The 20,723-nt window shown below is 47.1% G+C and overlaps 1 protein-coding gene across 1 annotated transcript in view; it reads left to right on the forward strand.

Annotated features, from left to right (window-relative positions):
• LOC138656667 (bifunctional heparan sulfate N-deacetylase/N-sulfotransferase 4-like) overlaps positions 1 to 18,483 on the forward strand; it is a 1,389,166-nt gene extending 1,370,683 nt beyond the window's left edge. The window contains exon 15 of the mRNA XM_069743763.1: positions 18,132 to 18,483. The gene's annotated coding sequence lies outside the window, so the exon portion shown is untranslated. The remainder of the gene's footprint in view (positions 1 to 18,131) is intronic.
• The last annotated feature ends 2,240 nt before the right edge of the window (positions 18,484 to 20,723 follow it).

The following is a 20,723-nucleotide window of genomic DNA, read 5'->3' on the forward strand; positions in this document are numbered from 1 at the left end:
TCCTTCCACTAGGCCTCCACCGACCAGACCACTGCTGCCCGTGTACCCCTGGAACCAATTTTAAAGTGCCTACAGCCCAATTTTATTATGTTAGGCCTACTACGCCTGTCTGCGGTCCCTCATTCCACTAGGCCTCCACTGACCAGACCACTGCTGCCCGTGTACCCCTGGAACCAATTTTAAAGTGCCTACAGCCATATTTTATTATGTTAGGCCTACTACGCCTGTCTGCGGTCCCTCCATACACTTGTCCTCCACTGACCAGACCACTGCTGCCCGTGTACCCCTGGAACCAATTTTAAAGTGCCTACAGCCATATTTTATTATGTTAGGCCTACTACGCCTGTCTGCGGTCCCTCCTTCCACTAGGCCTCCACTGACCAGACCACTGCTGCCCGTGTACCCCTGGAACCAATTTTAAAGTGCCTACAGCCACATTTTATTATGTTAGGCCTACTACGTCTGTCTGCGGTCCCTCCTTCCACTAGGCCTCCACTGACCAGACCACTGCTGCCCGTGTACCCCTGGAACCAATTTTAAAGTGCCTAGAGCCATATTTTATTATGTTAGGCCTACTATGCCTGTCTGCGGTCCCTCCTTCCACAAGGCCTCCACTGACCAGACCACTGCTGCCCGTGTACCCCTGGAACCAATTTTAAAGTGCCTACAGCCATATTTTATTATGTTAGGCCTACTACGCCTGTCTGCGGTCCCTCCTTCCACTAGGCCTCCACTGACCAGACCACTGCTGCCCGTGTACCCCTGGAACCAATTTTAAAGTGCCTACAGCCATATTTTATTATGTTAGGCCTACTACGCCTGTCTGCGGTCCCTCCTTCCACTAGGCCTCCACTGACCAGACCACTGCTGCCCATGTACCCCTGGAACCAATTTTAAAGTGCCTACAGCCATATTTTATTATGTTAGGCCTACTACGCCTGTCTGCGGTCCCTTCTTCCACTAGGCCTCCACTGACCAGACCACTGCTGCCTGTGTACCCCTGGAACCAATTTTAAAGTGCCTAGAGCCATATTTTATTATGTTAGGCCTACTACGCCTGTCTGCGGTCCCTCCTTACACTTGTCCTCCACTGACCAGACCACTGCTGCCTGTGTACCCCTGGAACCAATTTTAAAGTGCCTACAGACCAATTTTATTATGTTAGGCCTACTACGCCTGTCTGCGGTCCCTCCTTCCACTAGGCCTCCACTGACCAGACCACTGCTGCCCGTGTACCCCTGGAACCAATTTTAAAGTGCCTACAGCCATATTTTATTATGTTAGGCCTACTACGCCTGTCTGCGGTCCCTCCTTCCACTAGGCCTCCACTGACCAGACCACTGCTGCCCGTGTACCCCTGGAACCAATTTTAAAGTGCCTACAGCCATATTTTATTATGTTAGGCCTACTATGCCTGTCTGCGGTCCCTCCTTCCACTAGGCCTCCACTGACCAGACCACTGCTGCCCGTGTACCCCTGGAACCAATTTTAAAGTGCCTACAGCCATATTTTATTATGTTAGGCCTACTACGCCTGTCTGCAGTCCCTCCTTACACTAGGCCTCCACTGACCAGACCACTGCTGCCCGTGTACCCCTGGAACCAATTTTAAAGTGCCTACAGCCATATTTTATTATGTTAGGCCTACTACGCCTGTCTGCGGTCCCTCCTTACACTTGTCCTCCACTGACCAGACCACTGCTGCCTGTGTACCCTGGAACCAATTTTAAAGTGCCTACAGACCAATTTTATTATGTTAGGCCTACTACGCCTGTCTGCGGTCCCTCCTTCCACTAGGCCTCCACTGACCAGACCACTGCTGCCCGTGTACCCCTGGAACCAATTTTAAAGTGCCTACAGCCATATTTTATTATGTTAGGCCTACTACGCCTGTCTGCGGTCCCTCCTTCCACTAGGCCTCCACTGACCAGACCACTGCTGCCCGTGTACCCTGGAACCAATTTTAAAGTGCTTACAGCCATATTTTATTATGTTAGGCCTACTACGCCTGTCTGCGGTCCCTCCTTACACTTGTCCTCCACTGACCAGACCACTGCTGCCTGTGTACCCTGGAACCAATTTTAAAGTGCCTACAGACCAATTTTATTATGTTAGGCCTACTACGCCTGTCTGCGATCCCTCCTTCCACTAGGCCTCCACTGACCAGACCACTGCTGCCCGTGTACCCCTGGAACCAATTTTAAAGTGCCTACAGCCATATTTTATTATGTTAGGCCTACTACGCCTGTCTGCGGTCCCTCCTTCCACTAGGCCTCCACTGACCAGACCACTGCTACCCGTGTACCCCTGGAACCAATTTTAAAGTGCCTACAGCCATATTTTATTATGTTAGGCCTACTACGCCTGTCTGCGGTCCCTCCTTCCACTAGGCCTCCACTGACCAGACCACTGCTGCCCGTGTACCCCTGGAACCAATTTTAAAGTGCCTACAGCCATATTTTATTATGTTAGGCCTACTACGCCTGTCTGCTGTCCCTCCTTACACTAGGCCTCCACTGACCAGAACACTGCTGCCCGTGTACCCCTGGAACCAATTTTAAGGTGCCTACAGCCATATTTTATTATGTTTGGCCTACTACGCCTGTCTGCGGGTCCTCCTTCCACTAGGCCTCCACTGACCAGACCACTGCTGCCCGTGTACCCCTGGAACCAATTTTAAAGTGCCTAGAGCCATATTTTATTATGTTAGGCCTACTACGCCTGTCTGCGGTCCCTCCTTACACTTGTCCTCCACTGACCAGACCACTGCTGCCTGTGTACCCCTGGAACCAATTTTAAAGTGCCTACAGACCAATTTTATTATGTTAGGCCTACTACGCCTGTCTGCGGTCCCTCCTTCCACTAGGCCTCCACTGACCAGACCACTGCTGCCCGTGTACCCCTGGAACCAATTTTAAAGTGCCTACAGCCATATTTTATTATGTTAGGCCTACTATGCCTGTCTGCGGTCCCTCCTTCCACTAGGCCTCCACTGACCAGACCACTGCTGCCCGTGTACCCCTGGAACCAATTTTAAAGTGCCTACAGCCATATTTTATTATGTTAGGCCTACTACGCCTGTCTGCAGTCCCTCCTTACACTAGGCCTCCACTGACCAGACCACTGCTGCCCGTGTACCCCTGGAACCAATTTTAAAGTGCCTACAGCCATATTTTATTATGTTAGGCCTACTACGCCTGTCTGCGGTCCCTCCTTACACTTGTCCTCCACTGACCAGACCACTGCTGCCTGTGTACCCTGGAACCAATTTTAAAGTGCCTACAGACCAATTTTATTATGTTAGGCCTACTACGCCTGTCTGCGGTCCCTCCTTCCACTAGGCCTCCACTGACCAGACCACTGCTGCCCGTGTACCCCTGGAACCAATTTTAAAGTGCCTACAGCCATATTTTATTATGTTAGGCCTACTACGCCTGTCTGCGGTCCCTCCTTCCACTAGGCCTCCACTGACCAGACCACTGCTGCCCGTGTACCCTGGAACCAATTTTAAAGTGCTTACAGCCATATTTTATTATGTTAGGCCTACTACGCCTGTCTGCGGTCCCTCCTTACACTTGTCCTCCACTGACCAGACCACTGCTGCCTGTGTACCCTGGAACCAATTTTAAAGTGCCTACAGACCAATTTTATTATGTTAGGCCTACTACGCCTGTCTGCGATCCCTCCTTCCACTAGGCCTCCACTGACCAGACCACTGCTGCCCGTGTACCCCTGGAACCAATTTTAAAGTGCCTACAGCCATATTTTATTATGTTAGGCCTACTACGCCTGTCTGCGGTCCCTCCTTCCACTAGGCCTCCACTGACCAGACCACTGCTACCCGTGTACCCCTGGAACCAATTTTAAAGTGCCTACAGCCATATTTTATTATGTTAGGCCTACTACGCCTGTCTGCGGTCCCTCCTTCCACTAGGCCTCCACTGACCAGACCACTGCTGCCCGTGTACCCCTGGAACCAATTTTAAAGTGCCTACAGCCATATTTTATTATGTTAGGCCTACTACGCCTGTCTGCTGTCCCTCCTTACACTAGGCCTCCACTGACCAGAACACTGCTGCCCGTGTACCCCTGGAACCAATTTTAAGGTGCCTACAGCCATATTTTATTATGTTTGGCCTACTACGCCTGTCTGCGGGTCCTCCTTCCACTAGGCCTCCACTGACCAGACCACTGCTGCCCGTGTACCCCTGGAACCAATTTTAAAGTGCCTAGAGCCATATTTTATTATGTTAGGCCTACTACGCCTGTCTGCGGTCCCTCCTTACACTTGTCCTCCACTGACCAGACCACTGCTGCCTGTGTACCCTGGAACCAATTTTAAAGTGCCTACAGACCAATTTTATTATGTTAGGCCTACTACGCCTGTCTGCGGTCCCTCCTTCCACTAGGCCTCCACTGACCAGACCACTGCTGCCCATGTACCCCTGGAACCAATTTTAAAGTGCCTACAGCCATATTTTATTATGTTAGGCCTACTACGCCTGTCTGCGGTCCCTCCTTACACTAGGCCTCCACTGACCAGACCACTGCTACCCGTGTACCCCTGGAACCAATTTTAAAGTGCCTACAGCCATATTTTATTATGTTTGGCCTACTACGCCTGTCTGCGGTCCCTCCTTCCACTAGGCCTCCACTGACCAGACCACTGCTGCCCGTGTACCCCTGGAACCAATTTTAAAGTGCCTAGAGCCATATTTTATTATGTTAGGCCTACTACGCCTGTCTGCGGTCCCTCCTTACACTTGTCCTCCACTGACCAGACCACTGCTGCCTGTGTACCCCTGGAACCAATTTTAAAGTGCCTACAGCCATATTTTATTATGTTAGGCCTACTACGCCTGTCTGCGGTCCCTCCTTCCACTAGGCCTCCACTGACCAGACCACTGCTGCCCGTGTACCCCTGGAACCAATTTTAAAGTGCCTACAGCCATATTTTATTATGTCAGGCCTACTACGCCTGTCTGCGGTCCCTCCTTCCACTAGGCCTCCACTGACCAGACCACTGCTGCCCGTGTACCCCTGGAACCAATTTTAAAGTGCCTACAGCCATATTTTATTATGTTAGGCCTACTACGCCTGTCTGCTGTCCCTCCTTCCACTAGGCCTCCACTGACCAGACCACTGCTGCCCGTGTACCCCTGGAACCAATTTTAAAGTGCCTACAGCCATATTTTATTATGTTAGGCCTACTACGCCTGTCTGCGGTCCCTCCTTACACTAGGCCTCCACTGACCAGACCACTGCTGCCCGTGTACCCCTGGAACCAATTTTAAAGTGCCTACAGCCATATTTTATTATGTTAGGCCTACTACGCCTGTCTGCGGTCCCTCCTTCCACTAGGCCTCCACTGACCAGACCACTGCTGCCCGTGTACCCCTGGAACCAATTTTAAAGTGCCTACAGCCATATTTTATTATGTTAGGCCTACTACGCCTGTCTGCGGTCCCTCCTTCCACTAGGCCTCCACTGACCAGACCACTGCTGCCCGTGTACCCCTGGAACCAATTTTAAAGTGCCTACAGCCATATTTTATTATGTTAGGCCTACTACGCCTGTCTGCTGTCCCTCCTTCCACTAGGCCTCCACTGACCAGACCACTGCTGCCCGTGTACCCCTGGAACCAATTTTAAAGTGCCTACAGCCATATTTTATTATGTTAGGCCTACTACGCCTGTCTGCGGTCCCTCCTTACACTAGGTCTCCACTGACCAGACCACTGCTGCCCGTGTACCCCTGGAACCAATTTTAAAGTGCCTACAGCCATATTTTATTATGTTAGGCCTACTACGCCTGTCTGCTGTCCCTCCTTCCACTAGGCCTCCACTGACCAGACCACTGCTGCCCGTGTACCCCTGGAACCAATTTTAAAGTGCCTACAGCCATATTTTATTATGTTAGGCCTACTACGCCTGTCTGCGGTCCCTCCTTACACTAGGCCTCCACTGACCAGACCACTGCTGCCCGTGTACCCCTGGAACCAATTTTAAAGTGCCTACAGCCATATTTTATTATGTTAGGCCTACTACGCCTGTCTGCGGTCCCTCCTTCCACTAGGCCTCCACTGACCAGACCACTGCTGCCCGTGTACCCCTGGAACCAATTTTAAAGTGCCTACAGCCATATTTTATTATGTTAGGCCTACTACGCCTGTCTGCGGTCCCTCCTTCCACTAGGCCTCCACTGACCAGACCACTGCTGCCCGTGTACCCCTGGAACCAATTTTAAAGTGCCTACAGCCATATTTTATTATGTTAGGCCTACTACGCCTGTCTGCTGTCCCTCCTTCCACTAGGCCTCCACTGACCAGACCACTGCTGCCCGTGTACCCCTGGAACCAATTTTAAAGTGCCTACAGCCATATTTTATTATGTTAGGCCTACTACGCCTGTCTGCGGTCCCTCCTTACACTAGGTCTCCACTGACCAGACCACTGCTGCCCGTGTACCCCTGGAACCAATTTTAAAGTGCCTAGAGCCATATTTTATTATGTTAGGCCTACTACGCCTGTCTGCGGTCCCTCCTTCCACTAGGCCTCCACTGACCAGACCACTGCTGCCCGTGTACCCCTGGAACCAATTTTAAAGTGCCTACAGCCATATTTTATTATGTTAGGCCTACTACGCCTGTCTGCTGTCCCTCCTTCCACTAGGCCTCCACTGACCAGACCACTGCTGCCCGTGTACCCCTGGAACCAATTTTAAAGTGCCTACAGCCATATTTTATTATGTTAGGCCTACTACGCCTGTCTGCGGTCCCTCCTTACACTAGGCCTCCACTTACCAGACCACTGCTGCCCGTGTACCCCTGGAACCAATTTTAAAGTGCCTACAGCCATATTTTATTATGTTAGGCCTACTACGCCTGTCTGCGGTCCCTCCTTCCACTAGGCCTCCACTGACCAGACCACTGCTGCCCGTGTACCCCTGGAACCAATTTTAAAGTGCCTACAGCCATATTTTATTATGTTAGGCCTACTACGCCTGTCTGCGGTCCCTCCTTACACTAGGTCTCCACTGACCAGACCACTGCTGCCCGTGTACCCCTGGAACCAATTTTAAAGTGCCTACAGCCATATTTTATTATGTTAGGCCTACTACGCCTGTCTGCTGTCCCTCCTTCCACTAGGCCTCCACTGACCAGACCACTGCTGCCCGTGTACCCCTGGAACCAATTTTAAAGTGCCTACAGCCATATTTTATTATGTTAGGCCTACTACGCCTGTCTGCGGTCCCTCCTTACACTAGGCCTCCACTGACCAGACCACTGCTGCCCGTGTACCCCTGGAACCAATTTTAAAGTGCCTACAGCCATATTTTATTATGTTAGGCCTACTACGCCTGTCTGCGGTCCCTCCTTCCACTAGGCCTCCACTGACCAGACCACTGCTGCCCGTGTACCCCTGGAACCAATTTTAAAGTGCCTACAGCCATATTTTATTATGTTAGGCCTACTACGCCTGTCTGCGGTCCCTCCTTCCACTAGGCCTCCACTGACCAGACCACTGCTGCCCGTGTACCCCTGGAACCAATTTTAAAGTGCCTACAGCCATATTTTATTATGTTAGGCCTACTACGCCTGTCTGCTGTCCCTCCTTCCACTAGGCCTCCACTGACCAGACCACTGCTGCCCGTGTACCCCTGGAACCAATTTTAAAGTGCCTACAGCCATATTTTATTATGTTAGGCCTACTACGCCTGTCTGCGGTCCCTCCTTACACTAGGTCTCCACTGACCAGACCACTGCTGCCCGTGTACCCCTGGAACCAATTTTAAAGTGCCTAGAGCCATATTTTATTATGTTAGGCCTACTACGCCTGTCTGCGGTCCCTCCTTCCACTAGGCCTCCACTGACCAGACCACTGCTGCCCGTGTACCCCTGGAACCAATTTTAAAGTGCCTACAGCCATATTTTATTATGTTAGGCCTACTACGCCTGTCTGCTGTCCCTCCTTCCACTAGGCCTCCACTGACCAGACCACTGCTGCCCGTGTACCCCTGGAACCAATTTTAAAGTGCCTACAGCCATATTTTATTATGTTAGGCCTACTACGCCTGTCTGCGGTCCCTCCTTACACTAGGCCTCCACTTACCAGACCACTGCTGCCCGTGTACCCCTGGAACCAATTTTAAAGTGCCTACAGCCATATTTTATTATGTTAGGCCTACTACGCCTGTCTGCGGTCCCTCCTTCCACTAGGCCTCCACTGACCAGACCACTGCTGCCCGTGTACCCCTGGAACCAATTTTAAAGTGCCTAGAGCCATATTTTATTATGTTAGGCCTACTACGCCTGTCTGCGGTCCCTCCTTCCAATACTCCTCCACTGACCACACCACTGCTGCCCGTGGACCCCTGGAACCTATTTTTAAATGCATAGAGCATCCTTGTTTTAATAGTAGGCGTACAAAGTCTGTTTGCGGTCCATTATTGAAATTGTTCTCCACTGACCAGACCAATGCTGCCTGTGTACCCCTGTAACCTTTTTTAAACTGCATTGAGCCACATTTTTGGTTTAAGGCCTACTACCTGTGTCTGTCAGCGCCACTCAATACAGCTGTCCTCCTTTGAAAAAAACTGAGCGTCAATAGTCTGGTTTACAGCCTCTAGGAGTTTGAAAACTGCATTGGGGCTACTACTTCGGTAGGGCCTACTAACGGTGTCTGCCGCTCCAAGGTGTTCCCCAGGTTTCCTCGCCATTGCTTCAATCTTCTGACTCTCGTTTAGTAGTTGTTGAAAACTACACTGCATTAGGCCTACAAATTGGGTCTGGGGTGTAGAGACGGTGTGTTCCACTCCAAGGTGTTCCCCAGGTTGCCTCTCCATTGCTTCTATCTTCTGGCTCTTCTTAAGTAGTTGTTGAAAACAACACTGCATTCGGCCTACAAGTTGGGTCTGAGGTGTAGAGACGGTGTGTTTCACTTCAAGGTGTTCCCCAGGTTGCCTCTCCATTGCTTCGATCTTCTGGCTCTTCTTAAGTAGTTGTTGAAAACAACACTACATTCGGCCTACAAGTTGGGTCTGGGGTGTAGAGACGGTGTGTTCCACTCCAAGGTGTTCCCCAGGTTGCCTCTCCATTGCTTCAATCTTAAAGCTCTTGTTTAGTAGTTGTTGAAAACAACACTGCATTCGGCCTACAAGTTGGGTCTGGGGTGTAGAGATGGTGTGTTCCACTCCAAGGTGTTCCCCAGGTTTCCTCTCCATTGCTTCAATCTTAAAGCTCTTGTTTAGTAGTTGTTGAAAACAACACTGCATTCGGCCTACAAGTTGGGTCTGGGGTGTAGAGACGGTGTGTTCCACTCCAAGGTGTTTCCCAGCTTGCCTCTCCATTGCTTCAATCTTAAAGCTCTTGTTTAGTAGTTGTTGAAAACAACACTGCATTCGGCCTACAAGTTGTGTCTGGGGTGTAGGGATGGTGTGTTCCACACCAAGGTGTTCCCCAGGTTGCCTCTCCATTGCTTCGATCTTCTGGCTCTTCTTAAGTAGTTGTTGAAAACAACACTACATTCGGCCTACAAGTTGGGTCTAGGGTGTAGAGACGGTGTGTTCCACTCCAAAGTGTTCCCCAGGTTGCCTCTCCATTGCTTCAATCTTAAAGCTCTTGTTTAGTAGTTGTTGAAAACAACACTGCATTCGGCCTACAAGTTGGGTCTGGGGTGTAGAGACGGTGTGTTCCACTCCAAGGTGTTCCCCAGGTTGCCTCTCCATTGCTTCAATCTTAAAGCTCTTGTTTAGTAGTTGTTGAAAACAACACTGCATTCGGCCTACAAGTTGGGTCTGGGGTGTAGAGACGGTGTGTTCCACTCCAAGGTGTTCCCTAGGTTTCCTCTCCATTGCTTCGATCTTCTGGCTCTCGTTTAGTAGTTGTTGAAAACAACACTGCATTAGGCCTACTAGTTGGGTTGGGGCCTTCTATCTGTGTCTGCCGCTCCTTGCTGTTCTCCTACAGTGAACAAAGCTGTGCCGCCGGTTTACTACTGTTGCCAATTTTGAACTGCATTTAGAATACTTACTGATTTGGGCCTACTCTCTGTGTCAGCCTCTCATTCCAGTTGTCCTCCACTGAACAAAACAATGCCCCCTGGTTAGTCCTGTTACCAACTTTGAACTGCATTTAGCCCACTTTATTCTTAGGGCCCATATCTGTTTCCCCCTCATCCTGCCCATTGCCCAGCCAGTGATAGATGAGTCTGCTGGTACATTGACCCATAATGCAACATTCCCCGTGCACGCTACACAGCAAGATTGTGACCCTGCTGAAAGTCAGGTCCCCCTTCCCGCATACCATACCACCTTACACGGGGACAAAGAGGAAGGTGCAGATGAAGGTGCAGGTTCCTTCATCAGGTGGGGGAGGAATACTCGTTGGCGACGTCACTGGCACAGTGCCCCTCATAGTACGCAAAAGTGTTGCTGCAGGTGGGAGGCGCCCCCGCCGTGCAAACACACCGCTGTACTTTAAGGGGCCCTGTGCCAGTGCCAATGCCAACGAGTGGGCCCCCCCTGCTTGCTCAGGATCACAGCACTTGCAAAGTTGAAATACTTACCTCTCCCTGCTCCACTGCCGTGACGTGGTCCAGATTTACTGGGCCCACTAATTACTTGAACCAGCCCTACCCCCCACAACTTTAGCCAAATGACCCCCAATTTCAAATGCCTTACAATTATTATAAGCTAAATTAAGATTGACAAGCTTAAGAAATAAGAATTGATGTTTTCGGCAATAAAATGGGCACTGTAGGTGTTTTCCTGTCCTCCACTCACTGCCGACTTTGACTCCCCATTGACTTGCACTGGGTTTCGTGTTTCGGTCGGCCCCCGACTTTTCGAAATGGCTGAAAAATGGCGCTGAAAGTGTCATATGAAACGCAACCTCATGGCCGATCCCACACTAGGGTCGGGTTTCATGAAACCCGACTTTGCGAAAGTCGGTGATTTTTTAATTTGTCCAATCCGTTTCGCTCAACCCTAATAAACATTTGTGTCCATAAATATTGAAACAGTTCATAGATAAGGAGTGTGAATGTTTTATTGTCCTTTTATTGGGTCTGGTTCTGTGTTGTAATGCCCCCACAAGGTCTGAGGAGCAAATTCCTTAATTGATGTAAAAAGACATGTCTTATCTATGGCATTATTTCTGGGCTGTATTGTGCATAAATATGTGATTCTTCAGAATTTGTATTAGTCTATGCCTGATGAAGGGACCTGAGTAGTCTCGAAAGCTTGTAATTTGTTACCATCTTTTCAGTTAGCCATTAAAAGGTATCAACCACTGAGGACTCTCAATTCTAAATATTTTTCTATCTACTGGCTAACATAGTATTAAGATATATATCTTTCCTAAACTCTTCCCTATCACCCATCACCCCTGCCGTGTCACTACACAACATCCTTTTCAAGAAGACATGAGTGGGCAGGAGGGGTTTGAGATAGTTCCAGGCACTTCACAAATTATTATTATTATTTATTATTATAGCGCCATTTATTCCATGGTGCTTTACATGTGAGGAGGGGTATGCATAATAAAAACAGGTACAATAATCTTGAACAAAACAAATCACAACTGGTTCAGGAGGAGAGAGGACCCTGCCTGCGAGGGGTCACAATCTACAAGGGATGGGTGAGGATACAGTAGGTAAGGATAGAGCTGGTCGTGCAGTGGTTTGGTCGATCGGTGATTACTGCAGGTTGTAGGCTTGCCGGAAGAAATAGGTCTTCAGGTTCTTTTTGAAGGTTTCGATGGTAGGAGAGAGTCTGATATGTTGAGGTAGAGAGTCCCAGAGTAGGGGTGATGCATGAGAGAAATCTTGTATGCGATGGTGGGAAGAGGAGATAAGAGGGGATAAGAGAAGGAGATCTTGTGAGGATCAGAGGTTGCATGCAGGAAAGTACCGGGAGACGAGGTCACAGATGTATGGAGGAGACAAGTTGTGGATGGCTTTGTATGTCATGGTTAGGCTTTTGTACTGGAGTCTCTGGGTAATGGGGAGCCAGTGAAGGGATTGACTGAGGGGAGAGGTCGGGGAATAGCAGGTGGACAGGTGGATTAGTCGGGCTCCTGAGTTTAGAATAGATTGGAGGGGTGCGAGAGTGTTCAAGGGGAGGCCAAAGAGCAGGAGGTTACAGTACTCAAGACAGGAGATGATGAGGGCATGGACTAGGGTTTTTGCAGATTCTTGGTTTAGGAATGTACGGATCCGTGAAATATTTTTGAGTTGAAGGCGGCAGGAAGTGGAAAGGGCTTGGATATGTGGTTTGAAGGAGAGATCAGTGTCAAGGATTACCCCGAGACAGCGAGCTTGTGGGACTGGGGAAAATGAGCAGCCATTTACTGTAATGGATAGGTTCGTTGGGGAGGTCGCGTGAGATGGGGGAATGACAATGAATTCTGTTTTGTTCATGTTAAAGTTTTAGAAATCTAGTGGAGAAGAAGGATGAAATAGCGGATAGACATTAAGGGATTCTGGTTAGTAGGGTGGTGATATCTGGTCCAGAGATGTAGATCTGTGTGTCATCAGCATAGAGATGATACTGAAAACCGTGAGATTCTATGAGCTGTCCCAGACCAAAAGTGTAAATGGAGAAGAGCAGGGGCCCTAGAACTAAACCTTACGGGACTCCAACAGATAGGGGGCGAGGTGAGGAGGTGGTGTGTGAATGGGAGACGCTGAATGTTCGGTCAGTTTGGTATGACAAGATCCAAGATAGGGCCAAGTCTGTGATGCCAAGGGATGAGAGGGTCTGTAGTAATAGGGAATGGTCCAGTGTGTCAAAGGCAGAGGACAGGTCCAAGAGGAGGAGGATAAAGTAGTGTCGCTTGCTCTTGGCGGTTAATAGGTCATTGGTGACCTTAGTTAGGGCAGTTTCAGTGGAGTGGTGTGACCGGAAGCCTGATTGTAATCGGTCAAAGAGGGAGCAGGAAGATATATGGGAGGACAGTTCAAGATGGACGTGTTGCTCCAGTTGTTTTGAGGCATAGGAGATAAGTGATATAGGGAGATATCTAGATACAGAGGATGGGTCAAGAGAGGGCTTTTTGAGGATAGGTGTGATTGAGGCATGTTTAAAGCTTGAGAGGAAAACACCATTTGTTAATGATAGGTTGAAGAGATGGGTTAGAGTTGGGATGAAACTGTGGTGAGGTTTGGGATGAAGTGGGAAGGGATCAGGTCAAGTGCAGAGGTGGTGAGATGCGATCTTGAGAGTAGAGTGGAGAGTTGATCTTCTGTAATAGTGGAGAAGTTGGTTTTGGAGGTGGAGGGCTGGGTAGTTGGGAGGAAGGGCTCTGGGGGTTGTCGACTAAAACTGTCTCTGATGTTCTCTATCTTCTGCTTGAAAAATGAGGCAAAGTCCTTAACTGAGATTACTGGGGAGGGAGGAGGTGCTGTGGGACAGAGGAGAGAGTTGAAGGTGTTGAATAACTGTTTAGGGTTGTGAGACAGGGAGGATATGAGAGTTGAGAAGTAGGTTTGTTTAGCTGTGGCAAGTGTGGTCTTGAAAATAGTGAGGGACTTTTTGAATGCAATAAAGTGCTCGTTGGAGTGGGATCTTTTCCATCTCCGCTCTGCAGCCCTGGAAGCTCGCCTCAGTTCTTTGGTCAGGCTGGTGTGCCAGGGCTGTCTGTTGATTTTGTGAGCCTTGGTATGTGTGAGAGGGGCAAGAGATTCCAAAGGTGCAGCTATTTTGGTGTTATATAGAGCAGCAGCGTCATCCGCATTGTGTAGGGAACTTATGTCTGTGAGAGGGAGAAGGGATTCAGTAAGTGAATGTAGATCAAGGTGTTTAAGATTTCTGCGAGGGTCTGCAAGTTTGTGGGGTGGGGATTGTAGACAAGGAGTGGAGAAGGAAGAGAATGTGAGTAGATTGTGGCCAGAAAGAGGAAGAGGTGAGTTAGAGAGGTTAGATAGGGAGCAGAGGCGGGTGAAGATGAGGTCCAATGTGTGACCATCTTTGTGAGTGGCTGCAGAAGACCATTGAATGAGGCCGAAGGAGGAAGTGAGAGATAGAAGTTTAGTGGCAGCTGAGAGGGAAGTGTCAATGGGGATGTTGAAGTCGCCCATGATGATAGTGTGGGATGTCCACAGAAAGGAAATGAAGTAGCCAGGTGATGAAGTGGTCAAAGAAGGTGGTGTCTGGCCCTGGGCGATGGTAAATGACAGCCAGTTGGAGGTTGGTGGGGGCATAGATGCGCACAGAGTACACCTCAAAGGAAAGGAGGGTAACAGAGGGTGGCAGTGGGATTGGGGTGAAGGAGCAGCTATCTAACAGGAGAAAACCAGCTCCTCCGCCATGCTTGCTGCTGGGGCGGGGTGTGTGAGAAAGGTGGAAGCCACCATACGAAAGTGCAGCAGGAGAGGCTGTGTCAGAAGGGGTGAGCCAGGTTTCGGTGATGGCAAGGAAGGAAAGTTTGGTAGTAACGAAAAGAGCGTGGATGTAGGAAAGCTTGTTGCAGACAGAGTGAGCGTTCCACAGAGCTCCTGTTAGTGGGACTGGGGAAGTGGGGGCTGGGCAAATGGGTATAAGGTTAGAGAGGTTACAGAAATTTGTGATAGAGCATGTATGGGAGGTAGAACTGACTGTGGGGATGTGGTGATGAGGACCAGGATCTGGAGAGATATCACCAGCAGTGAGAAGGAGCAGAGAAGGTGTTAGCAGATGGGAGCAGGAGAGGGCATGAGGTGGCTGTCTGTGCTTGGAGACAGAGGATTGTATGTTAAGGAACAGTTCTGAGGAGGAGGTGAGATGGATGGGGAGGATTGAAGAGGAGATAAACAGTTCTTTACTAGGAGTAGGGATTATGGGAGTTTGCAGAAAGTGAAGAATTATAGGGGTGAAAGTGAAAACAAACAGAAACATCGTTTACAGTGACTGTGTCCAGTTACCTTCAGTTCCCTTCTGGCTCAATTCTGGTTTTAATTATAAATTAATCTTCACACTTCTAGGACACACTTATAGGAATCACACAGCAGACTAAAGTCAGTGCAGACTTGTACCATGCAATATATGTACAACTAAGTGCATTCAGGTGTGAAGCAGAGAGGAGTGATCTCTGCTCATCTTGGTCAGAGAATTATTAGGCTATGTGCACACGTTGCGGATTCTGTGAGGATCCGCAGCGTTTTTTGCGGTGCAGAAACGCTGCAGATTTGCAATTGATTTACAGTACAATGTAAATCAATGAGAAAAAAAATGCTGTGCACACTTTGCGGAAAATCCGCTGCGGAAACGCTGCGTTTTAAAAAGTAGCATGTCACTTCTTTTTTGCGAATCTGCAGCGTTTTTTTTCCCATTCCATTACAGAAAACCGCAGGGGTAAAAAATGCAGCAAATCCGCAAGAAAACCGCAGCAAAACCGCACAAAAAACGCTGTGGAACTGCACAAAAAATGCAACAAATCCGCAGGTGCGTTTTCTGCCAGGAGAGGCAGAATCCTCACCAGAAATTCCTAAGCCTAATCCGCAATGTGTGCACATAGCCTTAAGGGTGGACCAGATGCATACAATCAAGCCAGAGTAAACAAGGTCATAAATAACACAGGGTAAGCTGGGGTTAGCTGAAAGGCATGCCATGTGAAAGCTGGGAGCAGAGGGAAGTCTGTGTGGAAAGTTGGGTGATGTAGTATGTGCACTTCATAGACAGACAAGGCAGGAGAGCAGGCTGGAGAGCTGAGTGCATGAACATACCTGTAGGAAGAATAGACATGCTGGTTAGAGTGCGATGGTGGCAGATAGTAGGGCACAATCTACATACATCCTTCTGGTTTTAATTCTAAATTAATCTTCACACATCTAGGACACACTTATAGGAATCACACAGCAGACTAAAGTCATTGCAGACTTGTACTATGCAATATATGTACAACTAAGTGCATTCAGGTGTGAAGCAGAGAGGAGTGATCTCTGCTCATCTTGGTCAGAGAATTAAGGGTGGACCAGATGCATACAATCAAGCTTGAGTAAACAAGGTCATAAATAATACAGGGTAAGCTGGGGTTAGCTGAAAGGCATGCCATGAGAATGCTAGGAGCAGAGGAAAGTCTGTGTGGAAAGTTGGGTGATGTACTATGTGCACTTCATAGACAGACAAGGCAGGAGAGCAGGAGAGCTGGGTGGATGAACATACCATGAGAATGCTATGAGCAGAGGAAAGTTTGTGTGCAAAGCTGGGTGATGTACTATGTGCACTTCATAAACAGACAGCAGGAGAGCAGGAGAGCTGGGTGCATGAACATACCATGAGAATGCTAGGAGCAGGGGAAAGTCTGTGTGGAAAGTTGGGTGATGAACTATGTGCACTTCATAGACAGACAAGGCAGGAGAGCAGGCTGGAGAGCTGGGCGCATGAACATACCATGAGAATGCTAGGAGCAGAGGAAAGTCTGTGTGGAAAGTTAGGTGATGTACTATGTGCCCTTCATAGATAGACAAGGCAGGAGAGCAGGCTGGAGAGCTGGGTGCATGAACATACCATGAGAATGCTAGGAGCAGAGGAAAGTCTGTGTGGAAAGTTGGGTGACGTACTATGTGCACTTCATAGATAGACAAGGCAGGAGAGCAGGCTGGAGAGCTGGGCGCATGAACATACCATGAGAATGCTAGGAGCAGGGGAAAGTCTGTGTGGAAAGTTGGGTGATGAACTATGTGCACTTCATAGACAGACAAGGCAGGAGAGCAGGCTGGAGAGCTGGGCGCATGAACATACCATGAGAATGCTAGGAGCAGAGGAAAGTCTGTGTGGAAAGTTAGGTGATGTACTATGTGCCCTTCATAGATAGACAAGGCAGGAGAGCAGGCTGGAGAGCTGGGTGCATGAACATACCATGAGAATGCTAGGAGCAGAGGAAAGTCTGTGTGGAAAGTTGGGTGATGTACTATGTGCACTTCATAGATAGACAAGGCAGGAGAGCAGGCTGGAGAGCTGGGTGCATGAACATACCATGAGAATGCTAGGAGCAGAGGAAAGTCTGTGTGGAAAGTTGGGTGATGTACTATGTGCACTTCATAGATAGACAAGGCAGGAGAACAGGCTGGAGAGCTGGGTGCATGAACATACCATGAGAATGCTAGGAGCAGAGGAAAGTCTGTGTGGAAAGTTGGGTGATGTACTATGTGTACTTCATAGACAGACAAGGCAGGAGAGCAGGCTGGAGAGCTGGGTGCATGAACATACCTGTAGGAAGAGTAGACATGCTGGTTAGAGTGCGATAGTGGCAGATAGCAGGGCACAGTCTGTATACATCCTTCTGGTTTTAATTCTAATTAATCTTCAGACTTCTAGGACACACTTATAGGAATCACACAGCAGACACATAAAGGAATTCCTACTGGACAGTTGCTATTTCATTTGCATGCAGTGCATGACAGGTATTTCTGGATTAAATAACAATTAGTGATGAGCAAATATACTCGTTACTCGAGATTTCTCGAGCATACTCGGGGGTCCTCCGAGTATTTTTTAGTGCTCGGAGATTAAGTTTTCATCGCCGCAGCTGAATGAATTACATATGTTAGCCAGCATAAGTACATGTGGGGATTCCCTAGCTACCAGGCAACCCCCACATGTACTTATGCTGACTAACAGATGTAAATCTTTCATCTGTGGCAAGAAAAACTAAATCTCCGAGCACTAAAAAATACTCGGAGGACACCGGAGCGTGCTGGAGAAATCTTGGGTAACGAGCATATTCGCTCATCACTAATAACAATCCATGTATGTTCCAACTATTTTCTCTCTAACACCTATTTAATGGTATTGGAAGTTTATGCGTGTCAAAACTAACAATAAGATCACATTCAGTGAAGTTGAGAGACTTCCAATACTATGACATATATTTTAAGGATATAGAAATTAAAACTCATAATATTTTTTATTAGATTTGGAAACAGTGAGCAAATTACATATATTAGTGCTACAGAGAACTACAGAAAACTGCAATAAAGTAAAATATAAAAAAATAGTCCTGGCTGGCTGAAGAGCAGCAATCTATCTATCTATCTATTGATCTATCTATCTAAAATATTGTTATGTCTAGAAGTTTTTATGTTTTCATTTACCGTAACTTTTTCTAACTTTCATTTTCTTTCTAGAATTAATTTTCATTTTTTTGTTGTTTCAGTGTATTAACTTAATGAGGACATCAACATGCGGTCTTAATTAATTCTGGAGAAGATCACAGCCGCTGGACATGATTTCTACCCTCCTTTACGGCACATTAGGACATCAATTTACAAAAAGCAAATAAGAAAGAGAAAAAGACTAAGTTTTTTCCACTGAGATATTTATTTTTTACTCCGGTTGTAATTAATATATATGTATTATACATAGAAAAATAATAGCCACTAAAAAACTACTTTTATTTAGAAAAAAAGCTCTTTTTATTTATGTCTTTTATTACATCTGCTGTGTTGAGCACTTTGATCTCGAGAGCAAAATAAAGATTTTTGTTGTTATTGGCTCTTGAATGAAAATTTGTTTGGAAAGTGAATTTTGTCATTACACAAGCATAAGTAGTTATTGTGACAGTTGCCAGCGGTCTGTCTGCAATTACTGTATTTTCTGGCATATAAGACTACTTTTTAACCCTTGAAAATCTTCTCAAAAGTCGGGTATCGTCTTATACGCCAGATGTCGTCTTATAGGGCAGGTGCGGAGTAATCTGCGGTCGCCGCATATTGTGGGGGGAGCGACCCCAATGACGAGGTGAGGGGGCGCCTCACCGGGAAGGTGTAAGTGAAGCAGAGGCAGAGAAGGAGATAATAGGATACAAGGGTGAGCCAGATGAGTGAAAGATGAGTGTTTTTCTAGGCACAGCACCGCTCTCTTTTTTGCATAACCCTGGCATCCCAGACGCTCACAGTTTGCTTCACTTACACCTTCCTGGTGAGGCGCTCCCTCACCTCGTCATCGGGATCTCTCCCCCCCCACTATATACTTCGACCACAGATTGCTCCGCACCCACCCTATAAGATGACACTCGGCATATAAGACAACCCCCGACTTTTGAGAAGATTTTATATTTTAACTGGAAAAGTTGTGGGTCGTGTTATATGCCCAGTCGTCTTATACGCCGGAAAATACGGTATTTCCTCCAAAAGCTTATTGTGCAATTATGGCTCTTTTGACAAAAAATACTTTTGTTTTACATTTGTTACACTCAGTGGTGTAACTAGAGTGCTGCAGGCCCCGGGGCCAAATTTTGATCCTGACCCCAACTGGCCCAACAGCATATTGCTCAGGTGCATGGTCCCCATTGTCATTCCCAGAGTCTATAAACACAAATTTTTGTATCCTCCCACTTGTTAAAAAAATAGATTTGTCAATCATTTGAAGAATCATAACACAATGAATATGAAATTGACAGCAAAATTTGTGAATATTAATAATCTAGAGTTTTTAGATGTGCAGATAGTTATAGCAAATTGCAATACAGTCAAAAAAACTTTAAAGAAATTGACAGCTTCCAATATTATCCTACATTATAGAAGTGCGCACCACAGTCATACAAAAAGAAAGGTACGTTTTTGTCAATATCCTAGACTTAGACAAATTAACAGTAGTGATGCAGGATGTGAAGTGCAAGCAGAGGAACTTACTAAAAACTTTAGAGAGAGGGATTACCCTTAAGCTTTATTAAGGTAAGCACAAAATAAAGCAAAAGAGAAAACACATTTAGAATTAATAAAAAAATCAAGAAAACATTATATCAATAAAAAACAAAGATTTATTTTTATTTTTAAAATCACCCACGTATGAGTCTGATAAAAAACGCAATCAGAAAAAACAGTTATTTGCTAGAAAGCGATAAAGATCTTAGAGAGGTGGCTCAAAACAAACTTTTAGGTACATACAAAAGAAATAAAAATATTGGCTATTTACTTGTAAAAAAAAGATTTACCTCAGATAAAAAATTGTTTTCTTGGCTAGAAGAAAGCAAACCATTAGGGAATTATCATTCTGGGCATTGTTCATTTTGCCAGTTAGGCATTACAGGTTAAAATTAAAAATTAGGTAAAATCACACATGAAATAAAATATTTGATTACTTACCGTACCAAATACGTTGTATATGCAATCTTAAGCTATTTTCACACTAGCGTGTGTCGGGCCGACGTACCGACGCATGCTGTGAAGTAAAATCACAACGGGGGCAGCGGATGCAGTTTTACAACGCATCCTCTGCCCCATTGTAAGGTCAGGGGAGGAGGGGGCGGAGTTCCGGCTGCGCATGCGCGGTCGGAAAAAGCAGACCCGACGGACAAAAAAAAGTTGCAAGCAATGTTTTTTGTCCCGACGGACTGCAAAACCACGTCGCATCCGTCGCACGACGGATGCAATGTGTGGCGTCGCTAATTAAAGTCTATGGAGAAAAAACGCATCCTGCAGGCAACTTTGCATGATGCGTTTTTTCTTCAAAACAACGCATTGTGACATGCGTCGAACGACGCTAGTGTGAAAGTAGCCTTACGTCCACAACAGTTTTATTATATTTGGAAAACAATCAGACCATTATGCACAAGGTTCAGGGGACACTATCATTCTATTGCAACAATGAAAGGGTCTTTAAGGTTTATCAAACACATTCATGACTGCCATAATGCAGACCCAAATGTGTTAACATTTTCTGGAATCGAACAGACTGCTTCTTCAAAGAGAAGCTAAATGGATATTGGATACAGAAGCACAGGGTCCTCTAGACTTAAATGATAAAT

This window comes from Ranitomeya imitator, chromosome 1 (genome assembly GCF_032444005.1).
Source record: "Ranitomeya imitator isolate aRanImi1 chromosome 1, aRanImi1.pri, whole genome shotgun sequence".
NCBI classification, from domain to species: Eukaryota; Metazoa; Chordata; class Amphibia; order Anura; family Dendrobatidae; genus Ranitomeya; species Ranitomeya imitator.